This window comes from Ochotona princeps, chromosome 16 (assembly GCF_030435755.1).
Source record: "Ochotona princeps isolate mOchPri1 chromosome 16, mOchPri1.hap1, whole genome shotgun sequence".
Lineage (NCBI taxonomy): Eukaryota > Metazoa > Chordata > Mammalia > Lagomorpha > Ochotonidae > Ochotona > Ochotona princeps.
The window spans coordinates 43,663,369-43,689,034 of NC_080847.1; the positions used below are offsets into that span (position 1 = coordinate 43,663,369).

Genomic DNA, 25,666 nt, shown 5'->3' on the forward strand with positions numbered 1-25,666 from the left:
CTTTGCAGCCAGTTCTGCAACAGACGGGGTGGGGGAGGGGCTGTTCCCAGCCTGCTTGCCACACCCCGCTTGGGGCCCAACATGGACTTCCAGGGTAAGCCCTTCTAGGATAGCACCGTCCCAGCTGACCCCTGGAGTCCCGCTCCTAAGCAAAATCCTTTCTCATGGATGTTTCTGGAAAAAAAAAAAAAAAAAAAAGGCCTTGAAGTTGGAGGGTTCCAGATTGTAAACAGCGTCGGCTCCATTCCCTCATTTTGTGCTGGAGACTCAACATTGCCTATTTTAGAGGGCCTGTGTTTATGCCTGACAACAAACCCCTGCGCGCGTGTACATCTGCGCAGAAGCCACACCTAGCGGCTCCTGCCCAGGGGGCACCCGCCTTCATGACCAGTGCTGGACAGGCGTCCCAGCCCCCGCCCACCCCCAGGGCATGGGGCTTTCCCCTGCCGGGAGGCCATCTGACTTGAGGAATGCCTGCAGGAAGCCCTCCACCCGGGACAGACCCTGTAGCCCAGGGGGAGATGAATGGTGGAGGTGCCACCCATGGTGGAGCTGCCCCCAGGACTTCCGGAAGTCCTGAGCTGTGGGCCTGCAAGGTGAACCACAGCCATGTGATCTTGACCCCAGCCAAGGCTCAATATTTGTGTCTACGTTTTTGAGGGAGCCACGTTCTGCTCTATAGCTGACGAACAGATGCAGGTGTCTAGAGGAACTTCTGACGTAAGAACTAGGATGTAGTGACCCATCCTGGGAAAGGCGAGGTGCTGGAAACTTCTGCTCCATGAGGAAGCTGCAGTCGCAGAACTGAATGCACAGAATGCACCCTACAAAGTTCCCCAGCTTTTGCTCTTCCTAAGATGACGGCTCACCGGACGAGTGGGGATGACCCTATAGGCAGGACAATGGGGAGGAAGCCACCAGAGACTGGGCCTCAGGAGCTGGGACCAGGGCTACAAGCTCTCTGCTTCCAACCCCAGTTAGCCGCATGAATACTGCCTGCCGTGGTGTACTTCAGAGCCCATGCCCAGGATGTCAGGGGCTGTCTCTTTGGCCCCAGGCTTTTGGTCACACTGGACCTCACAGGAACTTGCAGGGCTACATCTGTCCTCAGCAGCTCCCTGCCTGGCTTGGCTGTGGTTGGGCTTCCCTTGCTGAGTAAGTCCCTCTCCGGGGCCAGGACAGAGTGCAAAAGCTGTGGACTCACCAGCTTGAGGGTCCGTGGTGGCTGCAGGGGTGTCATTCTCCGTAGCCAGAGGGCTCACTGGGGACCGCTTCATTTAGAACTGGAAAAGTTAAGGATTGGGGAGCGAAGGGACTTTTGAAGTCAGATGGGGGCTTGTGCAGCCTGACCCAGACCTGGGCCTAGGTCCAGGGGGTCTTGTCATTGTGTGAAAATTGCCAAGCAGAGCAGTTCAGGAAGCTGCCTGGTTAAGTACATGGAAGCCCGTTGGCTGTGGAGGACCCATCACAGATGGCCAGTTCTGTGAGTTCGTGTTCTGTGGCTTCATCTTTGAATATAACAGTGAGGGCAGTAACGCCAGCAACAGCTATCTGCGTTCATCATTAGTGACTAATAATCTCACTTAGTTTAATCAGTCTTTGTAACAACCTGGTAGTCCCATTAGTCCCATTTTACAGATGAGAGAACTGAGTCTCAGAGCCATTCTTGGATGCTCACAGGCCACAGTGAGTCATGGAGGAGAACTCAGGCCAGGGAGGCCCCACATTTGTTTTGCTCAACTCCTCCGACTGTACGATGTGCAGTGCTCCGACTCCACACGCTGACTCCAAGTGCTATGTTTCTGATGCATTATCCACTTCCCATTCATGGATGGGATAAATATTGGCTTTGTTTATGCCTCTGTGACATCACATTTCCATTGTTGACTGAAGGAAATCTGCTCATTGATTTCGGGAAAGAACTGACCCCTGGCACAGATGTGAGTTGATGTGGCCATGGGTGAAGGTAGCTGGACCTGGGGCCGTACTGGCCCACTCCAGCCATTGTGAGAGCAGACAGGGCCATGTCATGACTCCACATTCCAAGTGCGTCTCATCTTCTTCTGGGAGGGGATCTGCTGTCTGCCAGTGACTTCTGCTGGGTTTGTTTGAGGGAGTCGAGTCTTGGGCGTCCACTTTCCCTGCAATGTGTTTAAGGTTCTTCACCCAGGGAGGAGTCCCGTGGGTTCAGAAAGTGTCCAGTCATCATGCCTGGAGTCTAGCTTGGCTTACTCAGAGGACAAGCGTCCAGTCTAGGATGAGTGCCATGGAGTAGGTGGAAATCAGGGCTGGAAAGCAGGCTATGGGGGATGGCTAGAGTGTCTCATCTGAGCTCCCATGTGCTGGTGCTGTCATACCACGGGCGATCTGGCGTTGAGGACAGTTCTAGGGCTGGTGCACAGAACCCATGACTGCCAGGCATCCAGGACATGTGCTGTCATGTCCTACTATTGCCACTGAGTCACAGATTCACCAGACATCAGTATGTCAGTAGTCAAGTGGTTCTCAAACTGGCTTCCATGGGACTCCAAGGGTTCCCTGAGAGAGGTCCGAGGAGCCTAGGGAAGGGGAAGATGCCAGTTTCTCTGCTGCAGCTTTGGGCAGAGCGACAGTGCCTTTCAGTAGTGCACAGTAAGTGAGATTGCCCGGGGGAAAGGATTCTGCTGCTAGAAAAATGCTGAACACTGCAAATCTAGACCCAGTACTTGGTTCTGTAGGTGGGAAGCCACCATTCAAGGAAGAACCAAGTGCCCCAAAGATGGACCCTATGCAGTTGCAATAGAAAATGTCTTTATTTGTGCAGAATGAAATCTACACTTAAATGAAGATGTGAGGTTTCACAGAGCCTTGGCAATCAGTTTTGGGGGGAGACAGATGTGCCCCCGTTGGCAAGGTCCCCTGAGCCTACAGGGACAGTGATGGTTGAGGGGGAGTGTTCCCCGGGTACCTGCAGGTGCACTGTCTCCATTCTGAAGATGAAGCTGTGGAGACTCAGCAGGACTGTATGACTCCCCACACTTGGTGCTGGAGCCTGGGGCCTCTGCTGGGGGGCACTTGGGCTTCTGCCTCCCGGGAAGTGCCCTGTTGCATGGCTGGCAGGATTCTGCTGGAGTGCACGGAGCCAGGGGACAGCACCTTCACCAAGTCCTGCCTTACGCAAGGTCCAGAAAGAGGCAGGAATGTATCGACTGTCCTTCTTATGACTTGGCCAGCGTTTGTGCAGAGTCCTGTTGGCTGTAGCTGGGGACGGGCCACCAAGCACCAGGGCAGTCAGCAAGGAGAGGGGCCTGTCATGTCTTCTCTCATTTCTCACCTCAGTTCATATGGTGGGCTGGCTGGAGGCGCCCCGTGTCTATTTGTTGATGAAGAAGTGACAGTGATAGTCTTTTGCTCATTGATGAGGTACTTTTGTTTACATACGTGTTCATGCATGCATTATGTTTTCTTCCTTTATTACTGTGTCTCTCCATCCATCTATCCATATATGTCTTAATACATCTATTCACTTACATGCATGTACATGCGTATCTCTGTACTTATCATTCACTCATTCAACAGACCAAAACAAAATTTCTGGAAGAGAGTGTCGTAGTTGACCAACACCTAAGCTAGAGCCCAGACATCCTTCTTCTCATCGAATGCAGAGGCCTATGAGCTTGCATAAATGGTTCTAGGGACCCTGGCAGGAGATTTTTGATCTGTAAATTGTGGGGGATAAACTCATATACCGCAACCCCTCAACCACAGAAGTCTGATATCTCTTTTATTTTTAAGATTTATTTTGTGTATTTGAAAGGCAGAGTTCAAGAAGTAGGTGAGTGGGAGAGAGCTTCCATTTGTGGGTTCACTCCTTGAATGGCCACAGTGGCTGGAACTGAGCTAGGCTGAAACCACAAGACAAGGTCTTCCTGGGGGCCTCCTGTGTGGGTGCAGGGGCCCAAGCTCCTGACACTCCTCTCTTGTTTTCCCGGGCACATAAGCAGGAAGCTGGACTGAAAGTGGAGCAATCAAGATCTGAACCTATACCCACATTGGATGCTCTTCCTGCAGGCATTGGCCCAATCTGCTGTCTGCAACTCCCCCAACCCACACCAAATCACTTATGTGCCGAGGCCCTAGAGGCCGTTTCCCTGCTTTTTCTGCATGACCGAAGAACTCATGTGTCCCCCATGTCCCTCCAACAATTCTTTTGGTGACACTGGACTGTCTTTGGGTTGTTCCTGGAACTTGAGAACTGGTAGAAACAGAATCCCCTGGAAGAAGCAAACTTGGGCTTTGGGGGAGATAGAGTGGAAAGGAGGGATGTCTGTGTAGGTGGTCTTATGGGATCCAAGCCTGGGATGGGGCAGGAGATGCAGCCAAGGGCTGGATGGGGATGAAACTAAGGGCCTTGTAGAACTCGAGTTCCATCCCTTCTCCCACGTCAGTGTTTTCATCCATTTTCTCTCTTTTTGTTTGTTTTTTGAACTTCACAATTGTCTTTGAGAAGGAAGCTGGTTGGATACTCTGCTATGACTGCTTCACCAGTTCAGATCTTGTGCTTGAAAACTCAGAAGCTATAAAACCCAATCCAAAGGAGAGATGCAGTTTCTCACAGTGGTATCAGGACTGATGGGCAAGCGAGGCTAAGGATGAGAATGGCTCACACTTAGGTATGAAGTAGTTGGGGCAAGGACCTTCTGCTGCCACCAGTTGAGTGAGGCGGCTGGAAGTACCTTCTGTGTCCATCTCTGCGTGGGCATTGTGCAGACTGGCTGATCACTGCAGTGGCTTAAGGGTGACCTTCTTGTCGTGAATGGAGATGCTGTTGGCGCCCACACTGCGTTCTTCCCGCGGTGTGTGGCTCCCGTTGCATCTGTGTGTCCCCTCTGCTTCACAGACTGCATTTTAAGACTGCTGCAGGAATTTCTTGGCTTAGAAGTGCATCAGCTCACGGCTTTTGCGCATAGAGGCTGGCATGGGGCACCTGTTGTCTCCAGATGTTTCTGCTTTTGAACATTCTATGAATGGTCCCCCTGCCTCCCCGCCACCCCACCCCACCGCCCCATGTGTGTGGCTAATTCTTGCCCTTCCTGTGCCTTAGGCATTTACTCAAGGTTTTCATTCTGAAAGCCTCATCCCAAGAAGCCACACCCACATGGCCAGAACCCGCTCACGTGCGTTTCAACTCATGGCCAATGAAGAGTTCTGACTCTACCTTGGTTCCCTAGGTAACAGAAGAGCAGGTAGGGAGAACCAGAAGACCAGGAATCCCAGACACACACACTCTCTCTGCGTCTCTGCTCCCTGCACCACAGCCCCAAGCCTGCCCCCGATAGCCACTGATCCGTCCTGTCTATTAGTCCTACTTGATTTAAAATACACAGCCGTAAACACTCAGGGCAGTCAAAGGCATGGTCGGATACAATATTAATTTCTTTTCTGGTTTATTTGTGAAGGAGTCAACCATATAAATCAGTTTAAGCCACTAGGACAGAAAGCAAAATCGCATCTTCACATGGAGGAGTGTGGTGTGCTACCATCAAATCTAACCAGAATATAGAATCAGTTTGAGATTCTCAATATGGGTAGTTTTGTGACTCTTCCATATGAGATGCTGAGAAAGTTTCTCTCTCTCTCGCCCTCTGTTCTAATGTACTGCTTACCTATTCGCAGGATATCATCAGAAAGTCTGGTGTCTGCTGGACAGTCTCTTTGTGATGCCATTTTTCACAACTTGTTTAATTAACCACCATTTTTTGACCCGGACTTGTTATCAAAGTGTTGCTATTCTCTCCTGCTAAATTATGTCTAATGAACATATTTGCATGTTATCAGATACAGCAATATATCATTTCAAATTTCGGCGTTTAAGCCTGCATCACTCAAAACAGCTTTTGTGGATTAGTAAGCAGGTGAAATCAAAAATCTCATTTCATATCTGACATTAATAACTTTCAGGGGGAATGAGCATTGGCATTTATGTCTGGGCCAGAATCGAGCCCAATGTCCTAGAAACACAAGGGCAGCAGACAAACCTACTCACCAGATAGGAAAATAAATCATGCATAATGCAGAATTTCTACCTTACATGTTAATTAATGTGTGCAATCAATTCCTGATGTTACAATATGAGAAGGAAACTGGTAGGGAATGGGGTAATAAAAAATACCTATAGATTTATCTGCTTCTTTTTTCTATTTAAACAAATAGTCTTCAAGCCTGTGAATGCTGTGTTGAGACATGCTCTGAATAATAAGCATCATAAAATCTAATCAGATTTATAAGAGGAATTGATTGTTGTGGCAGGAGGAGAGGGTGGAAAATAAGCTGAAATTTAAGTGTTAATTTTTATGCTAATCCACAGCGGCTTCATATGAAGCAATTTTGTCCTGTGCCACAAATATAAAATTGTCCCTTGCAGAGAAATGTCAGCTTGCTAGACCTGAAAGCAGTAATTTATTAGGTATGTTTCTATTAGTGTGTGTCACAGTTGTTAGCAGGCTATACACACAATGGCGCTTCATACTTATCCTCCAAGTCTCAGAAATGTTTCAGCTCAGTGGCTGGAACGTGGGGCATTAATACATTATCATATGCGGGGTGGTCTGTGCCCTGTGGACAAAAGGCTATTTAATACAATTTAATGTCATTCTGAGAAGAAGTGGAAAAATAAAGACGGGGAATCAAATGGCATCTGTGTGTTTCATGGTGCACTCAAGCACAAACCTTCAGTGTAAGAGGTATGACATTTCTGCCAAGGAAAAGAATAAAACTGGGCCAGCTTTCTTTATAACCTGTTCCCCCACTGCAGTATTTTCTAAATGCTATTAAGTGATCGATTTACACGGCCACATGATGATGTCATCCATAAGAGGGGGGAATGCAGATGACAGCAAAATACTGGTGACAGTGACCTTGTTTCAGGATGCTTGGAATCTTGTCAGCTCTGCTTCCAGTGTATGGTTTCCAAGAATGCACTTTTTTTTGGACAATATCTAGTTACTGGGTAGTGAATTAATAGAGTTACGGGTTCTGATGCAATTCACATATAGGTCAATTACATGCGCCAACATCTGCTCTGTCACTAGCATTTGCATATAGCATTCATATGTTAATGACGCCTCTTTTTACTCAAGTAATATATTTAAAAAAACAAGATTTGCATATCAGTTTGGATCAGTATATTACAAGCCATTTATCATTTTCTCCTTCTTGTTATGATTTTAAGAACAATGTCTTGAGTGATGGCTGCTATATTTGAGCACGGCTCTGATTTATACGGGGACCCCCTCAGTGGGAAAGCTTCCATTCGAAAGCTGCTTACAGCCTTATAAATCAATAATGACACAGATGGACTGGTGATAATCTATTTAGAATGCCTGATAGCAAATATTGTTGTACAGATGATTAGAGAGGTAACTGTTTCTACAGAGAGCCCGTCCTCTCTTTTGTAAACGGTAAGTTTGAACAAAAAAGTACTCGCGCACGGTCTTCGTGTCAGGAAATCGCCTTGCTGGGCCTGGCTTGCAAAGGAGAAAACCTGGGGAGAAGAACAAAGAAACTGCCCGCTCCTGCCAATATAATCATATCAATCCCTGTTTCTTTAACAAAACAGGACCTCTTAATGGAATTGTGTCTTCAGGTGTAAATAGCATTAAAAGCTGCTTCTCCTCTCCTCTCTGCCCCGCTACAGCACAAGGAGTGAGAAAATAAAGTGGAGGTTGTCAGAAGTGGCAGCTGCTTGGAATCCTGATAAATATAAGCTTTTATTGATCTGATGAAAATGAAAGATCCCAGTGCTAGGCAGTATTTAGCTTCTTGTCTACAGCACGTCACCGGTGGCCTTGCATGGGGGATAGATTTCCATTCTCATACAGCGGATTTGATTTCATCTTTAACCTTTTCCGTTGAATTTCCTTGACCTCTGCGTATAGCTGTGATTTGGTGAATTTGTTACATTTCACTTTACAGCATTTCTCTCTCTGTCTCCTTTTGTGCTAGGGAGCTGGGACGCCCCTCTGGCTATCTGTCAGGGCCTGGATCAGCTGTATCCTCTCCCGGGTGTTCTCTCACCCGACTGGCAGTCGTAGAGACAACTATGCAGTGAGGCTGCTAAGGTAAGTCTGACGCTGTCACAGCTCTTCTCTGTGCGCGATACTCCGCCCTTGGTCATGCTGACCCCACGCACACCCAAACTGGCTGTCATCCTCTCCTTGCTCCCAGGGCCAGGGGCCTCTCCTGACGCCTCCATGTGCACCTGCCCGGTGGTTCCGGCAGAGTGGTGGTGGGCTGGGGAGGAGCCTTTGCCCCCCCGCCAGTGGGAGGCGTGTTGGCATTCATCTGTGACATGGGTATGTTTGGGGGAGCCGGTGGTGCGAGGAGGGAAGGAACAAAAGGGACCAGGGAAATGTGTTGTTTCCCCCGCTCCCTGGGCTTATCTCCTTTCTGAAGTTTTCTTCTGGGATGAAGAAGAGGTTTCAGTTCAAAATCCTGAGGTGCCACTAACATATTCTGGTTCCAAGAAAGTGCCGCTGTTATTTTGAGTAGTTTTGATACAACCAAATCAAAGTGAAGATTTGAAATAGCTTTTCTGAAAGCCCAAGCTGAAGTCATAAATTATTCCACACCATGATTCTTTCTGATAGTAAAACCATACCTCTTAGCCTGACATTGCTGAAATGTGGAAAAGTGAAAGTTAAAAATAAAATGAAACATTTACATCCGAGCTGTTGAGAACCTTAGATAGACATCGAGGCCAGTCGATAAAGGCCCCTATCAATTAGGCTTCCAGGGCTATCATCAGATATCGGTTTATTAGCAGTCGCGCAGGTGCAGGGTCCTGGTATTAAGGATGCAAAGGCCTAGGAAAAATGCAGAAGAACGAAAGATGGAGAGCAAGGGCCTGGGCTCCAGGGTCGGTCTGGTGGCGAGAGGCAGGGTGAAGTTAGGGCCGAAGCTTTGTGGCATCTCGCTGGAGAAAGAATCTGCAGTTAGCGGGGCTCAAGTTTTCCTGCTTTGCCCACTTGATTTGACTTAGAGAGTGTTGATTTCACACTCAGTGAGGGCTTTCCATCAGCTTCTTGGTGGGTGTATTCTGTGTCAGAAAAAAGGAGCAGCGAACCCCAGTAGTTTTAGCATCCGTCTGCGGCCACGCGGGCCTCTCCTGGCATGGGTGACTTCACGGAGCACTGGGACGCCTCTGGCGGGAGTGGTAGCGCACGAGCTGATTCCCAGGCCTGGGCTTCCAGACTGAGCAGTCTGGTGAGTTGCTTCCTCAGCGTGTCGCAGGCAGGAGCAATTTTTGGTTCCATAGCTGTTTGGTTGGGAAAACAAGCCTGCGGTTGCCAGTAAGGTTTAGAATTTGCCTGCCAGATAAGGGAATGTCTGTGAAGACTATTTTCCCTCTTGGGAAGCAAAACACAGATGGGGGAGTTAGGCTTCTTACAACATTAGCTGCTAACGTTGACGGCAGAGACTCTGCCGCGTGGATGCTCACAGCTTCTGCAGGCTCACTGAGTGTCACCAGCCAGGGCCTTGCAGAGGGGACATAGGCAGTCCCTGGGAGTAGGGGGTGGGAGTGCAGGATGGAGTGCACCTTGTTGTTCTAGAACATCCTGGTCTGTGCCTCTAGAGGGGGAATAGGCCTTGCAAGGATGCTGGACACAGTCCTTGATGTCTGCTGGGATGAGAAGGGAAGAGCAGGCTGCGCTGAGGTACAGAGGGGGAGGAGCAGGGTGAGCAGTGCTATCCGGGCTCTGCAAACCAGATCATCGTGGTTCCAGTCTTTTCTGCCTTTTCAGTCCAGGTTTTCTGCCTTTGAGGCATGGATTTTAAAGAGATGATCACCCTTCTAAAAACCCCAGGTTCTCCCGGAAGATAAAAATTATGGATGTTTGGGGATTGGTCATAAGACAGCAGGGGGGATTTTCCTGGGTAGAAAATGTACATTGGTGGGTTGAGTTGGGGATCCTGGGAACCAAAAGTAGGATGGGAACATTGTATCCAAGAGCAGAGCCTGTGTCCCAGGACCAGGAAGAGTGAGCACAGGTGAGTCCGTCCTCCCAGGCTCACTCTGACTTGCTGTTCCCGTTCTGGAGCCAAACCCTTCCCCAGGTAGCCTTGAGTGGGATGCACTGATTGAAGATGGGTTAAGAGGGGGCTATTTAACACCAACCATTTCTGGACTCTTTCTTTTATTATTATTATGATTTGAGAGGCACACACACACGGGGAGAGAGGGAGAGAGAGAATGATATTGGTTCACTCCCCAAATGCTTGCAACTCAGAAAGGTAGGAATTGATCCAGCTCTGCCACGTGGGTGCTGAGGACTCCCACTCTGCCACCACCTGCTGCTTAGCCAGGGCGTACATCCGCAGGAAGACAGACCTAGTGGCAACAGACAGGTATGGGGTCGAGGCACTCCATTGTGGGTTGTCAGTGTCCTGTCCAGCCTCTTAACTGCTAGGCCACACCCGCACCCTTGTCCCCATCAGGCGTCATCCCAAGACTTTGGAAATGAGCCTTGACCTTGCCTAAGATTTACCTACAATGTTCATGAGGATACTTTAAAAAGTGCATGGGAAGCGACATTAATCTTGTTCCCATCATATGCATTTTCCATGAACCTTTTCAAACATCTACACACAGGAACAATTTGGGGACATCATCCTGCTCATCCTTAAGCACCAACAGGAGACCAAGGGACCCCACTGGCTGCTGACCTTCTCACACACTGAGAGCCATTGACTGTCCCACCACACATGGAGTCCAGGCAATGCCCTGCAGATGCCCACGAGTCAGGTGGGCATCTCCTCCAGAAAGGCCCCCCGTTCCAGGTGTGAGGGCCAGGGCCATCAGAAAGAAATGGGCCTGTCCCTTCCAGCTGACAGACGCAGGCTGGCTGCCGCTGTGCTCTGTGTACCTGCAGGATGTGAGGACTTGTGTGAACTCCGTGCTTTCTGTGTCTATTTTGCCTGTCTCCAGGCAGGCCTGGAACCAACAGCCATCCTACAACAGTCACCACTGTGGTTATAAGCTCTCTGGGACATTGGTGATGTGTCCTGCACATGTATTGGCGGCTCCCATGTCCGAGCCCATCCTCTGGGGTGGGGGGGGGGGCGTCTCCAGGCTCCTGGAGGTCAAGAAACTTAGAGACGCCTAAGTGACTGCTGGGTGAGCCAGGACAGGAAGGGCCCACTGCTCACACCTTCCCTGGAAGAGACACAATCAGAATGATGGTGGAATGAAGGCTGTTGTGGCCTGAGTGTTCCTTGGGCTGAAGTCAGTCGAAGCCCACAACCTTCTAACAGGTAGACACTGCTTTCAGTTCTGTTTTATTTTCCCAGGTGTGGAATCTGACAACATAGAACTTGCATGGCCAGTTTCTGGTCACTGAGCTAGTCAATAATAGGCTGAGGTTTCGGCATGGTTCTTCTTGAGATTGGAGCCTGACACTTCGGCGTGCCAGATACAGCATGGGGCAAGGCAGTCCATCCCTTCAGATAAAAGTTGAGGATAGGAAGCAGAAAACGAGGCAAACAGGGGTGAGAGGTGATAAATGCTGTGAGGAAGTGATGGCAGGAGAGGGGAGGCCAGGGAGGTAGGGTGATGGTTGGAGGTGCCCCCTTGAGGAAGGAGCAGTGGAGGAGCCAGCTGGGGGGAGAGCAGCAGGCATAACCAGTGCAAAAGCCCCGGGATGGGGAGGAAGTTGGCATATGTGTGGGTTAGAGCAACACACAGTGGTGAGCTCATGGGGAAACAGGGTGGGCACTGGAGGGCTTTATGGGTTATGGCAAGGAGTGCTCACATTCTCTCGTGTTTCTGCGGCTTGGGGCCAGAGGAAGTGTTGGAAAAACCCTCCCCCCAGGGGCAGAGATGCCCACATGGGGCTGCCATTCTTTCCTGGCTTGGAATGGTTCTTGTTGAGTTGCTGCTTTCTGGCCCTTAGTTTCGGGGGGGTGGGAGTGGGTCGGCAAATGTCCTGGTGGCTTATGGCTATGTGGGTGTGGGGAGCAAGGTCTCCATTACCCCACCCCCAATCCTCACCACCAACACTGGAACTGCCCATGGAACAAAACTGTGCCTGTGGTTGTCTTTCTGGATCAAGCATGAACCCCTGGGTGTCTGGGCAGAGGGCAGGTGCAGAGTTTGATGAGGTAGCCCAGAGCTAGCTGAGCCCGCCTACAGAGGGGGCAGAGTTACCCATTCACCACCTAGCAAACTGAAGCAAGGGTGCAGTGGGAGATTGTCTGACAATGTGCTTGCCTAAGAACTTGCAATCAGTTTAGGTTTCTTCCCATTGGGCAATGTGGGTACAGAACCGCATCTGCAAGAATTCTAGATCATCCTAAGACTCTCAGCTCCACAGGGCTCACAGGGACGTTGGTGATCACAGGTGCATTCATTTTTCTTTTGAGATGAATTAGAGGTCAAGGTGCTTGCCCAGGGTCATATATATGTATGTGTCTGTCCCAATTCTTGCCTGAGTATGATGGGTCCACCGTTCAGGCAGTTCCCAACAGCTAACTGGGGGTGGGATGGGACCCTTAGCTGAAGGGGAGCCCCAGATTACACGTGGGTTGTAGGGCTGGTGTCTGTAGTTTGGTGGCTCCAGTAGAACTCGGTAGATACAACACTCCTTGTGTCTGGGATTGTTACCATTTGAATTTGTCACACCTTGGCTTAAGTAAACTCAATATGCAACAAATCCACATTTTCAATGGCATGACTACAGAACTCAAGGCCCACCTGGTTCCAATTTATGCTAACACCCCAGGCCACAACTTTGGCTGGGAATTCCTAATTACCTGCACAGGTGATACAGGGGTGTTCTCAAATTTTCCAGCAGGCGCTCTGTAGAGACAGATGCAACTGGTGCTGAAGTCAGCTCAGCCGGGGGAGGGCCCCAATTCTACCCAGAGTGTGTCCCTAGGACTGGCCACAGGCACCAGGCACCAGGCATCCTGGTCAGTGCCCATGCCTCCTGAGCAATTGGTCTGAACCCAAATTCAGGGTCCAGGCACACAGAGCTGGTTCTGTAGGGCAGACTAGGGGTACTGCCCACCCTCCCATCACTTCTATAGTTGCTTAGGGACATGGGCAGAGAGCATCCAAGTTCTTCAGTATTTTTAAGGAAAGACAGGGAAATAATCGGCTTTCTTTTTTCCCTCCTTTGTGTAACTCAATTGACATTTTCACAAGTTTTTCTATAAGTGGCAGTAGGCCTGTGGAGAGGACCGAGCTGTGGCCTGCACTTACCAGGGTAGGCACCTAGTACTGCTCCCCCTCTGCCCCTGCCCCAACCACCTGCAGGCCACCCCAGCCCTGCGGGTGTGCACAGCGCTTTGCCGGCCCTTGATGGTAGGCAGTGGTGGGGAACAGAAAGCCCAGTTGTGCGCAAGGTGGTCAGGAAGCTTCTGCCTCCCTCCTTCCTCTCCGTCTCCCCAGCACCTGGATGACAAGGGGACCGCCCATATCCAATGTGGAGATGTTTGCCCGTGGTAGCTCCACTGACTTTGCTCACCTGGATATGGGTCGGGGTAGAGTCCCGAACCTTCACCAGGAGCTCTCTGGGTTGTGCCATTAGGGCAGCAGCTCTGGGTGGGGGAGGAAGTGCTGAGCTTTCTACCCAATCATCATCACCAATCAATTCCACGAGAGTCCTCTGGCTGCTGGCTGTGTCCCACAAATAGGCCCTTGTCCTGGGCTGCCCCAGCGGGCAGGTGGGTGACCCTGCATCTCCAGGGCTGCAGGACAAGGGACAGCAGACACCGGCAATGACAAACAGGCTAAGTGTTTTCTTGCCTAAGTGCTTGGGCCGGTGGCCGGCCCCTGGCTGGACCTTATTCCCGGCTGCCCCACCGGGTTTCTGTGTAGTGCCTTCATCCGGTCCACACAACACAACGTAGAGTTTGTGTGTGTGTAATATTATTTGTTTTTATTTCTGTAATCCCTTTATTGTTTGCACAACTGCTGTCAGACTGTTGCCTGAAAGTATCACAGGATAATTGCAGAACGCCTGCATAAGTAATTTCTTAGGAAATCGGGCCTTGTCTGCATATAAAATTGTTTTCCGTCGCGGCATCCGCGGACTTCATTAGACGGAGGCTGTGTTTACCTTTCCCCACAGGCCACGGGGATGGGAGGGCCCTGACACTTGGAAATAATGAAGCACTAGCTGGATTCCCTTTTGGGTCAGATGACATTTCTAGAAGGTGGCAGCCCATCCGATGACGATGACGACAGTGACGATGATGCTGTGTGGGCAAGAGCCTGGCCCTGCGAGAAGGGGAGGTGCTTGCCGGATGGGGGACCGTGGGTCTGGTCTCTGGCAGGAGGGAGGGTGGGCCACCGGCTAATCCCAGCCTGCACCAGGCATTTCTTCCGACCGCATTTCTGCGATATTAATGGTGTGTGGTAGTGAAAGAAATGTGTTTTATTCTCGAGCCTAACCCTGCTGTTATCAAAGTAACTTCCAGCTTATTAGCGACAAAGGACTTTTCTCCTCTCTGCTGCCCTGTTCGCCAGGGCTTCCTGAATTAAACTGCTGTTTCCTGTCCTTTATATGCATGACCACATCTGGGCAGCCTGCTCACAGCCCTGCTGCTTAATAACAATCACCTTCCCTTTCAGTCTCTGTTGATTGTTTCTAATTCACTCTGACAGATAGTGCCTGACAACTTGCCGGCTTTTCCCTCCCTCCGTGACCTGAAGTTACTCACAGCACTTATATAGTCTGTCATTTTTAATATTTGATTTCATTTTAAGTTATGTGTTTTACTGAGAAGATGAAACCAAAAAAAAAGAAGGGGGGGGACTTGTAATGGAACATAAATTTAACCCTTCTCGCCAGCAGCCGGGGAAGATTTGCCTGCCCTGTGGGTCTGGCTTGCTGGTTTCTGTCCTGGGGATCCTGGGGTGATGGCTGCTTCTCTGCTTCCGCCCTCCCCCTTCTCCTCTCTCCTTGTCTCCCCCTTTCTTTGGGCCTTCTCAAATTTCTAGAAATGAAAGCTCCGTGTCATCACAGTCTTTGCCTTTAAAAGTGCTGGATTGGTTTGTGGCACTAATCATGGCGTGCTCTGCTTGGATTCCGGTTCCGAGTGGGAGATCTTGGGGTGCTTTGCCTAAGGCATAAGGGTACTCGGGAGGAACCTACAACACAGGCAGGGCCCAAAGCATGTCACTGTCTTGCTTTGGGGAGACACTTCGTGTGGACAGATGGGGCAAGAAAATGGGTGACTCTCCTTTGGGGTGAGCTCCTCAGGGTAGGGTCCACCCTGGAGAGGAACCCTGGCAGGCAGCAGGGCTGAAGTGAGGGCTTGTGGATTTCCTTCTGCTATGTCCCTCTTGGGTCTGCGACCTTGCGGGCGGGGCAGGCGTCACAGTATCACTTCGGGGCCCACTCTGTCATGACTTTGTCTTTGTTTGCCCTGGACAAAGGCTTCTGTGTCTCTTATGGCTCTTCTTTGGAGCTGGGAGGCTGGGCATTAGGTCAGCTTTGCAAAAGGACACCAGCAAGTCAAGAAAGGCCCCTACGCATCCGATGCCTCACTTCTGCTGCCAGCACTTTCTGTGTGTGTCACTGCCCCTGTCGCAATGAGCCATGGGCAGCTGAGGCAGGAGCAGGGAAGGGTTGGGCTGAACCCCAGGTAGGAAAAGGACACTTCACTACTGCTGTGGCCTGACTCCCCAACCCCCACCAAGTATGTGAGCAGTTGGTGTCACAGCCCTGTCCTTCCAGAGAAGGCTTAGAAACCATTTTCTCTGCCAAGGGCCGTTTGGATATCTGCAACATGGTTCCTGGGCCAAGCAGAATTATAGCTTAAAAATGCACCTGCTATAGAGGTGTGGAATTTGGAGTCCTGCCTGTGGTTGCCTTGGCAGGGCTGGGCCACTTGACTGCACAAGCCTCCTGTGGCCCACGGGTTGGATATTCACCACCACCCCATCTTAGAGTCTCAGTCCATGGGTGCTTCTGTGGTTGTGCTAACTGGGTGTAGAGCCATGCCAGTCCTTGGAACAGGGATAGGTGGCTTCCTGGTGAGCTGTGGTAACAGCTCAGTCCAGGCCTCCTGGGGAAGACTTGGCCAGGGAGCCCAGGCTTTCTCTCTCTGAAGGGCTTTGCTTCTGGCTGGCTCCGTCTCTCCAGCGGCTATGCTTGGGCCCTGGACCTGCAGAGTGAGGTCCGCTGTTGGGGAGGCCTGCCCCTCTTCACACGGTTACTCCCAAGAGGCCTCATTCATCAGGGGTTTCCCTCTGCCTAGCCCACTCATTCAAGGACCTTGGTCCCTCCTCTCTCTCCCTGGATGCTGTGGGTAAACTGAGGAAGCAGCTGCTAGGTGGAGGCTTTGATGGTTGTTCATCCGGGCTGCTTCTGCAACAGGTGCTGAAGGCTCGAGCAAAGGTCTATTCTGACAGTTCAGCGATGATGCTAGTGTGTTTGGAAATGATTGCCTTGATTTTAAGATGCACTAAGGTCAAAAAGGAAAGCTTATAAGCAAAAAGTAAAGCAGGCCCAAAGAGTGCCATTCAACCCTGTGTACTGGAGAAAGATCTGCTAGAGGTGGATAACTCAGAGATCCTCTCTTTCCACATAGTTGGTTTCTTTGTGCAAGGAAATGGGCCAGGTGGAGCAGAAAACAGAGGGAATAGTATTTTGTGATTTTTTTTTCCCTGTGGCCAGGAACACCTGGCATTCTTTGGGGTGTGTGTGTGAGGGAGAGAGAGAGAGAGAGAGAGAGAGAGAGAGAGAGAGAGAGAGAGATCGATCCTACTGGAGTACTTGCGCGTGACATTAGTTCTTGGCTGAGACAATGCTCACATTTGCACCTGCTCAGTGAAGCTGGGCTTTAAGGCTCCCGCATCATGGAGAAGAAGGCACAGAGGTGGGCCAAGGGCCCCCATTCGCTTCTGCTTACGGGAAGGCTGTATGCATGGGATGGTTCACCTCAAGCAAGAATGCATTATGCTTGTGCCGACCCCACCTCTCCTGCTAAGTGCTGGTTCCTATTGGAAATCAGGGAGAAATGGAGGATTCGAATCAGGTGAAGACTCTGATTAGGCTTCTACATAGCACGTCTCTGTCAACTGGTCACTTGGCCAGTTGGAGGGTGCCCCTGGGATTCCAAGTTGATGGGTGCAGGGGGCGTAGTGTCTCTCATCCTATTCCCCACCTTTCTGGAGGCTCCATAATCCAATTGTATTATGGGAACAGGTGTGTGTTTAGTTGGGATTTAGTTCTGGATGAGCCTCAGTGACATTGTGCATAACCAGGGCTGTATGGCCCCAAGGTCTGTTCCCACAGTTTGCCACAAAGCATGCTGTTGCCTTTGGGGGACGAAAACAGCTACTTCTCCCATATACTTTGAGTAAAGAAATGCAGAGAGCCCTGTTACCCAGCTCAGCACCATCCTGACAAGGAGTGTATCTGAATACAGAAGGGGAGAAGTCAGGTCATAAGTAGGACCTAGCTGGCAGCACCCTGGGGACTGAGCATAGCACCATGAGGATCAGCTCCTAGAGCGATAAGACGCTAATTAATAATACAAGGAGCCAAGAATTGCTGGGTGTTTCTTTCATGCTGGGCACTATACCACCATTCAAGAAAAGAAAATCGGACCATGAGGCTACTTCAAGACATCCATGGATCAATGGGCTGGAAAAACCTGTTTATTTTGCTACAGCCCCAATTTTAAACTCCAAGCATGGTTTTCTCACCATATACATTTCCCTCGAGCATCGTGAAGACTTCTTAAGTTGGAGGAGCTTGAGAGACTTTTGTAAACAGAGATGGTGCTGAGGAGAGGCCAGGAAGGTAGTTTCTGTGTCGGAAAGGGACTGGTCCAGGCGCATGTAAAGCTGGCTGCTGGCCAGGTTAGGTGGCCATGCCATGATTAGAGGCGAGCTGCCAACCCTGAAGATGGGATTGATGTGCTGGGGGTGATGGGCAGCTGTGCTTTGTTAGAACTTAGGATGGGAGCAAGCATGTGTGCCGGTGAGTGTGGAGGTGTGGCCTGGAGCCTGATGGTACATGCCCAGAGAGATGGTGCGTGCCTGGCAATGTGTCTGATCAATTGGAACACAACCAGGAAGATGGTACTGGAGGATCCTTTGCCAAACCTGGGGCAAGCAAAGTTGGAAACGAAGAAGGGGAAGGAACCTGTGAGTCTGTGACAGAGCTCAGGATTGCTGGTCTGCTGTCTGGGACCCACAGCTGCCGCAGGAGGAGAGAGCAGAAGCAGAGTCCCAGCCCCCGTGGCACCTGCCCACACACTTGGTTGTATGGAGTCTCACTGCACTCTCAGATGAGGAGCTGGGACCTAACACAGGGAGCTGGCCCTGGGAATAATAATGGCGTAGTGATCACTCTTCAGAAAGCCAAATCACTTTGCATCCCTTTGGGCTGTACCCATTTTCCTTTCTACCCACAGACAAAGGATGCACTAGGGGTTGTACCAGAGGTGTCTACACCAATGTGAAGAGCGGGCAAGAGGCATGAACACCCAGATGCATCAGTTCCTCTGTGCACACTTCGGTTCCAAAAGTAAAATGTATTCAACTCTTGGCTCCACGCCTTGGTCATAGTGTGAAAGGGTTGACTAAGCTTAGCTTCCTGGCCAGGGGGCCAGGACTCATGGCTTTTAAACATGCTTATGTTGAAATCCAAACATCCATGGTCCATGGCGATCTGAAATCAAGGCACAACTTGGGAAACGAACACGTAATTAGCTTGTTTATCCAGGGTATAAATAGAGTTCATGCATTTTAAAATTTTTCTTCCTGATAAGGACTTTGACCAGCATTTAGTCTTCAGATGCTCCGCACTGTTCCCTCCCTCCCTGCTGTTCCTACTTTAGAAGGGCAGGCACTTGCTGCAACTCGTGGGTTACTCCTGGGAGAGGCAGACTCACTCTGCACTGCTAGTTTTCTTTTCTTGTTCGTTTATTTAAAAAAAATTATTTGAAAGGCAGAATGACAGACGATGAGGGAGACAGAAGAAGAAGAGGACTCTGTCTTCTGGTTCACCCTGCAGACATCTGTGACAACCAAGGTGGAGCCAGGCTAAGGCCAAGAACCGGGAGCTCCATCTACATCTGTCATGTGGGTGACAGGACGCCACCCAAGCACATGGGCCATCCTGTGCTATCTCTGAGGTGCATCAGCAGGAAGTTGGATAAGAAATAGAGCAGTTAATGGCCCAGCATGGTAGCATAACAGCTAAAGTCCTTGCCTTGAACGCACCGGGATCCCATATGGGTGCCGGTTCTAATCCTGGCAGCCCTGCTTCCCATCCAACTCCCTGCTTGTGGCCTGGGAAAGCAGTTGAGGACGGCCCAAAGCCTTGAGACTCTGCACCTGCATGGGAGACCTGGAGGAAGCTCCTAGCTGCTGGCGTTGGATCAGTGAAGCTCCGGCCATTGCATACGCTTGGGGAATGAATCGTTGGATGAAAAATCCTCCTCTCTGTCTCTCCTTCTCTGTGTATATCTGACTTTCCAGTAAAAATAAAATAAATCATAAAAAAAAAAGCAGAGCAGCTAAGAGTTGAAGTACCGTCCTGTGCAGGGTGTGCTCACCCGAAGCAGTAGGTTACCCCGTTGCACCGCAGTGTCCACCCCAGTCTGTGAGGTGCTTTCTGGTAGCACTTCCTACTTCTCACTCTGCTTCGGCGGAGAGGGGCACGCGTGCCCAAGGTTTGCCGAGGTTCAGGGCAAGTCTAGTCAGCCCACATGGGCCTCTGAGCTCCTGGTTGAGGACCAGCTCCATGTGCGGAGTCTTCCTCAGGCCTTGCCAGTGTCTGGGTGTGGGCAGCAGGCTGCCACCCTTGTTCTGGAGTTTTGTCTTGCAGCTGCCTTCTGCGCCTGTACTCCAAGTTCTGGTAGACACGCTTCTTTTCATTCGGTGTTACATTTAGCTTTGCCCTGAAAGATACCAAGCAAACTTCTGGTTTGAAGTGTTGTATGTTTCATAGGCAACATTAAAATAATGTAGATGGTCATTCATTAATTTTTTGATGAGCTCTGTAGCATCTGAAGCCGTGCGGCTCTGTGAAGTGTGGGGGAACTTGTATTTATCATCTATGTACCCCCCACCTGCCACCTCCCTGTATCTCTATGGATTTTCTGTATCATCTGCCTATATGTTCCACGTGTCAACTGTCTTCTGTCATTTGTGTAACATCCTTACGTGTCATCTGTACATCTCTACATCTTGCCCGTGTATCTCGATTTGTCTTTATCTTCTTATGATCTTCTATCCATCACCTCTCTCTGTATCATCTAGCCGCGTTTATCTGTATCTTCTATCCATGTATCATTCACCTGTTTCTATCTTTGGTCCTCCTCTACTATCTATCTGTATCTTCCATCTCTAGCTACAATCTATGTATCTACTATCTACCTATAGACCTACATATTATGCATCTGCTACTTATCTGTAGATCGATTGCTCTGTCATCTCAGTTCAACTGCTTATCATCTATGGGTCTTCCAAGTATTCATGGAAAACATGCATGATGAAAAAAGCCATGCATAGCTTTCAAAGCGTTTCCCCAAATAAGCTTATATCTTTTAAAGTATTTTTTTTTTAAGGTTCCTTGGTTTATTTGAAAGAGAGTGGCAGAGAGGGAAAGAGGGGAAGGCAGAAAAGGAAAGACAGGGAGAGGTATCTTCTCCCTGTTGGTTGACTACTCGAATCATGACAACAGCCAGGGCCGTGGAGGAGCCAGGGTCTCCATCCGCATCCCCATGTGGGTGTTAGGGACTCGAGTCCTCAGGCCGTCGTCTGCGGCTCTGGTGGGTCCATCACCAGGGAGCTGGAGTGGAAGCAAAGCAGCCAAGACTCCACTGAGCCGTGGACATGGGATGTTGGCATTGCAAGCAGTAACCTAATTCACTCTGCTACATTGTCAGCCCCAGTCTATAAATACACATATATGTATGTAATATTTTATGTTATTATATGTGTGTATGTATTTTAAAAATATTTTATTTGAAAGATGAGAGAGCCTGAGACAGACAGAGCAGAAAGAGAATTCCCACCTGCTGGTTCGTTGCCTAACTGCTGGGCCAGGCTGGCGCCAGGACGGGGAACTGTGTCGGGGCCTTCAGAATGTCGGGACCCACGTGTCTCTACCATCACCTGCTGTCTCCAGGATCTGCTTCAGAAGGAATCTGGGATCTGAAGCGGAGCCAGAATTCAGACTGAGGCGTGCTGATAGATGTCGGAGTCTCACCCAGGCACTTCCCTGCTGTAGCAAAACCCATCTCACACCTACCTCTTCACTCCATTTTCTGTATTTTTTTAAAAAAAGATTTCTTTATACAGAGTGGAAGAGAGACAGCGAGGAAGATCTTCCATCCACAGGTTCACTCCCCAAGCGTATGCAACGGATGGAGCTGAGCTGATCTATAGCCAGGAGCCAGAGCCTTTTCCGGGTCTCCCACATGGGAGCAGGGTCCCAAGGCTTTGGGCTGTCCTCAACTGCTTTCCCAGGCTACATGCAGGGAGTTGGGTGGGAAGCAGGGCTGCCAGGATTAGAACCAGGGCCCATATGGGATCCCAGTGTGTTCAAAGAGAAGACTTTATCTGCTAGGCTACCGCGCCGGGCTGTCTGTTAAGTGTTTGAAGTGCTGTTGGATGCTTCATTGATCCATCTACTTGCTATCAATTTTCCATCCCTCCCTCCTCTCATCCTGTCTAATGAGCCAGGCAGTGTTTTAGGCTCTAGAACTACATCATAGACCCGAACAGCACAGTGCCTGCCCTCCCGTGGCTGACACTGTAGAGGAAGAGGCAGGCAGTATACAGCAGATGCAGCCACGGGCAATCACCTGCTGACCTGGCTGCCACATTGGATACTTAGGGAGCTGGAGCGGAGTGTTGAACAAGGGTGGGGCTACCTCTGGACACAGGACCCGGCACATGGAAAGGCCTTGGTGCAGGGGCTGGCTGGGTAAGTTTGGGTTGCAAGAAAAACAGTTCCAATGAAAGATTACAAATCATTTTATTTCCGACCTTGACAAGGTTGCTCTCTTCTCAGGGCCCAGGAGCGATGGCTCCGATTGCACCTGCAGTTTGTAAGCTCTGGAGTCCATCCCTCCTGCTAGAGGAACATGGAAGCCACTCCCCTCTGACCAGATGCAGGGCTGAGGGCTGAAGCAGCGGCGGAGAGGGTGGCACTGTATTTCATTTCAATCTTGAGGGCCAGGTTACTTTCCAAATGGAGTGTCTCGGGCAAGGCTCTAATTTAGAAGAAATAAAATAGGTTCATGCTAATTACACGTCATCTGACTTTGGAAACCTTACTGACTGGCAGTAGGAAGAGCATCACTGTGTAGATGGGTTGGGAGCTGGGTTCTGCCTAGCCAGTTCAGATCTTCATGCATCAACAAGGTGGCAAAGCCATGGGCACCTGCAGGGGCCGCTTGAACATTCTCCACCATATAGACAAGATAAGCTTTTTCCATGTGCTTTGGAAGCCTCTGCTGTTCATCTTTAACCAACTTCCCCTGTTTCCCGTCTCCTGTGCCCTAGAATGGCTGATGGTGCTGCCCTGGGAGAAACAGACCAAAGCGGAGCCAATCCTCAGCCCGGCTCCGCAGGGAGTGACAGTCACCTTTCTGGCTTGCTGCTCCTGCCAGCCACCTCCACCTCTCCTTCCTGTGCCCTGGGCTGTATCACAGTCCCTTCACATTGCGGCTCTGCTGTCTGCTTTCCCAGTCCGTGGGCAGTGGTCCTCAGGCTTGATGAAGACTCCAAGCAGTCTGTGACCTTCTGGCGTCCCCCACCGGCCCTACGTCTTGTTGTCTGAGTGGCACTCCTGGTCCACCGAGCTGGACCTGGAGCTGCTTGGGGTGTAGCCTCCATGTCTCCACCTGCCTCCTGTGGGAAGGGGGTCGTGTAATGCCTCCCCTTCTTCAAGCAGGGCCTTCATCAGACAGAACCGACCCTGTCAGGCGGCCACGTGTTGGTTGGCTGGGATACGGAGGTATGTTCCGCCTGTCCACTCGCCACTTTCCCTGTGGTACAGCCACTTGCCCGTGTGTCTCCCCTCTGCTCTCAGCAGCAGCTTCCACTGGTGTGGACTGCCCACCAGTGAATGGGGTTGTGAGCACGTGAGGAAACTTGCCCTGGTTGTTCCTGGTTGTTCCTGGGAATATGGACTCAGAGAATGCCAGAGTATCAGAGTTTTCAGGCAAAAGCACGCATCTGGATTTTCTCATTGAACTGAACACGGTGGCAGCTCTCACATATTTTTCCTAAATTGTCACGTGGGCCAAACAGAACATGTGTGACAGAGGAACTTGACATGGGTGCACCCCCATGCTGGGGAAGATTCTGTGGATGTACAAGGCAGGAGCCAAGTTTAAGGGCCAAAGGTGCGGTGGGGGAGCTGGTTAGAGCTGGGTCCCCAACCCAACAGTGCCTCCTATTTCCTGGGGAAGGACTGTTACAGGGAAGAATCTTGGGGGACTCAAAGGTGACCCTCTGATCTTGGGAAATCTCCTCCTCCCATTCCAGCTTGTCTGCAGCCCACCTATAATTCGCATCTGAAATTTCTAAACGAACTGCCGCGTCAAGTAAATTTAGCCGAGTTACTGAGAAGTGTGGCTGAATGCCTCCCCTCCAACTGTCCAGACAGACGCCCGCACTACCTTGCTCGCCTCTGCTTCTTGCAAGTGTAGCCGCCTGTGTGTGCCGTCTGGCAGCCACGCAGACAGCCCATTTATGTGCTCTGTAATGAGTTTATTAGTGTTTCACTGCCTTGTTGCTATTAACTTTTATCAGTTTCAGCTTCAAGAGCACAAGGTTAAATTTTCAATAGTTTTCGCAAAGTTTAAGTGGCATTAAGATGGTTAAAAAGTATGTCCAAATGGTGGGACCATGTATTGATGTTGGAGATATTATTTCTGCCTGCTCAAGGATTTTGATCTCTTATTTATAAATGGAGCACATTTCTGATATGCAGAACAGCAGCACAGGGCTCATGTTTTATTTTTGCAAACTAGACGTATGTCTAGGGGGCGACTCGAGGCTGGAGCTGTTGAGTCTGCCTGTGAAGTGCCATAAGGTGATGCAGTTGTACAGTCAGACCCTGGGGGGAGGGGGGAGGAAGCACAAAGGAAGAAGAACAATCCCACACAGAGTCCATGGGGATAAGCAGGTTGTCCTATGAAGGTAGGGGCACGCATCATTGACTAGCATGTACCTGGACCCCTTCTGTAGTTCTTGAGCACTTTTTTAAAGGAGGAAACCAACCTAGGAGTTTCTTCAACAGCTGCAATCAGAAGAAAGTGGTTCCACTTTTAGGTTAAGAAAAAACAAACAGTTGATAGCCTGCATTGCTGGTATGGAAAGTTTATTATTATTGGTACATAAGCTAACTGGGAGCTTAAGCACAGAGCAGCTGGATCATTTAGCTAGCTCCTGGATCCAATTAAAAAAAAATCTATGTTGTGTCCACAGTGGGGGAATGGTCACAGCTGAGGAAGCGTGCTGCCTCGGAGTGACACACCTGTGGCGTCCTCTGACGTTTGGGATAAGGCATGCTCTCAATCCGCTCCTCACTGCCCCACGGCAGACACTCCCTAAAAGCAGCTCCCCCTTTATCTGAGGTTATCAACCAACCTCGTCAGGAGGCAACCATGGCCTGCTCCCTCGATGGGCAGGTGCACAGAGAGGGCAGGGGTGTGGTTTTGGTAAGCTGAGAGCCAGGGCGTGCAGGGGAGATCTTTGCTAACTTCATCTATGACTCTGGTTGTGTGGTGACTGTGCTGCTGGCCTCTGATGAGCACCGCCTTGGACATTTCCAATCCAACTCCTGAGACATTTGGTTCTTTGAGGGGAGCCGTGCACCATAAACATTCTTGGGCTTTGGCTACCAGCTCTCCCTGATGGTGTCTGCAAATTACTGTAGTATGTATAGATTGCGGGTGGAACACTATTGGGAGAAGCCTGTATCTAACAGAACCTCACTTTTATACACAATCCAGGCGAGAGAGAGAGAGAGACAGAACTAATCTAGACAGCCAACACTACTCTCCTGAACGAGATTATGAGAAAAATATTCACCAAAAAAGAAAACACCCAAGCTCTAAATACAGCTTTTTATTTAATCATTATTACATCAATCATCAATATCAATACTTAATAGCAAGCTGATAATGTAGCCAGTAGGTGAAACAGCTATTAAAAAGTGTAAAAAAATGATTAATCAGGTACGGGGGGTATTAATACTCTCCAATTATTTAATGATAAGTACATATTTTTGAAAGTGTTTGTTTTTAATAATCGACTGTAATATGAGTTTGCAAAAAAAAATGTAATTGCTTCTTAATTTTTGCATCTTGGCTGCTTTGTGCCGGGTACAAAGGTAGTATATTTCTATAGTTATTGTTTGCAGCACTCCGTGTAAAAAATCACGTTCATTTCAAGAAGCTGTTATGGTATTGATTCTGGTAAAGACTTCCATTAACTGACCAATCTAAATCTCATAAGTGATGTCAGGATAGTTATGCATTTGCTTGGTTCAAGTATTCAGCCATTATGTTAGAATGCAGGCAGTGTCTGAATATGGCTGTTAAATTATTTCTAAATACCGAACCAGAACAGCTTAACAGTTCTGCAGTTTGAGACTGACACAAAAATGACAATCTGCCACCTCTTTGTTTTTTAAATATTAAC

The 25,666-nt window shown here is 49.7% G+C and overlaps 1 protein-coding gene across 1 annotated transcript in view; it reads left to right on the forward strand.

The window, feature by feature from the left end:
* ZNF536 (zinc finger protein 536) overlaps nt 1-25,666 on the forward strand; it is a 370,703-nt gene that overhangs the window by 56,552 nt on the left and 288,485 nt on the right. The window contains exon 2 of the mRNA XM_058674846.1: nt 7,984-8,099. The gene's annotated coding sequence lies outside the window, so the exon portion shown is untranslated. The remainder of the gene's footprint in view (nt 1-7,983; nt 8,100-25,666) is intronic.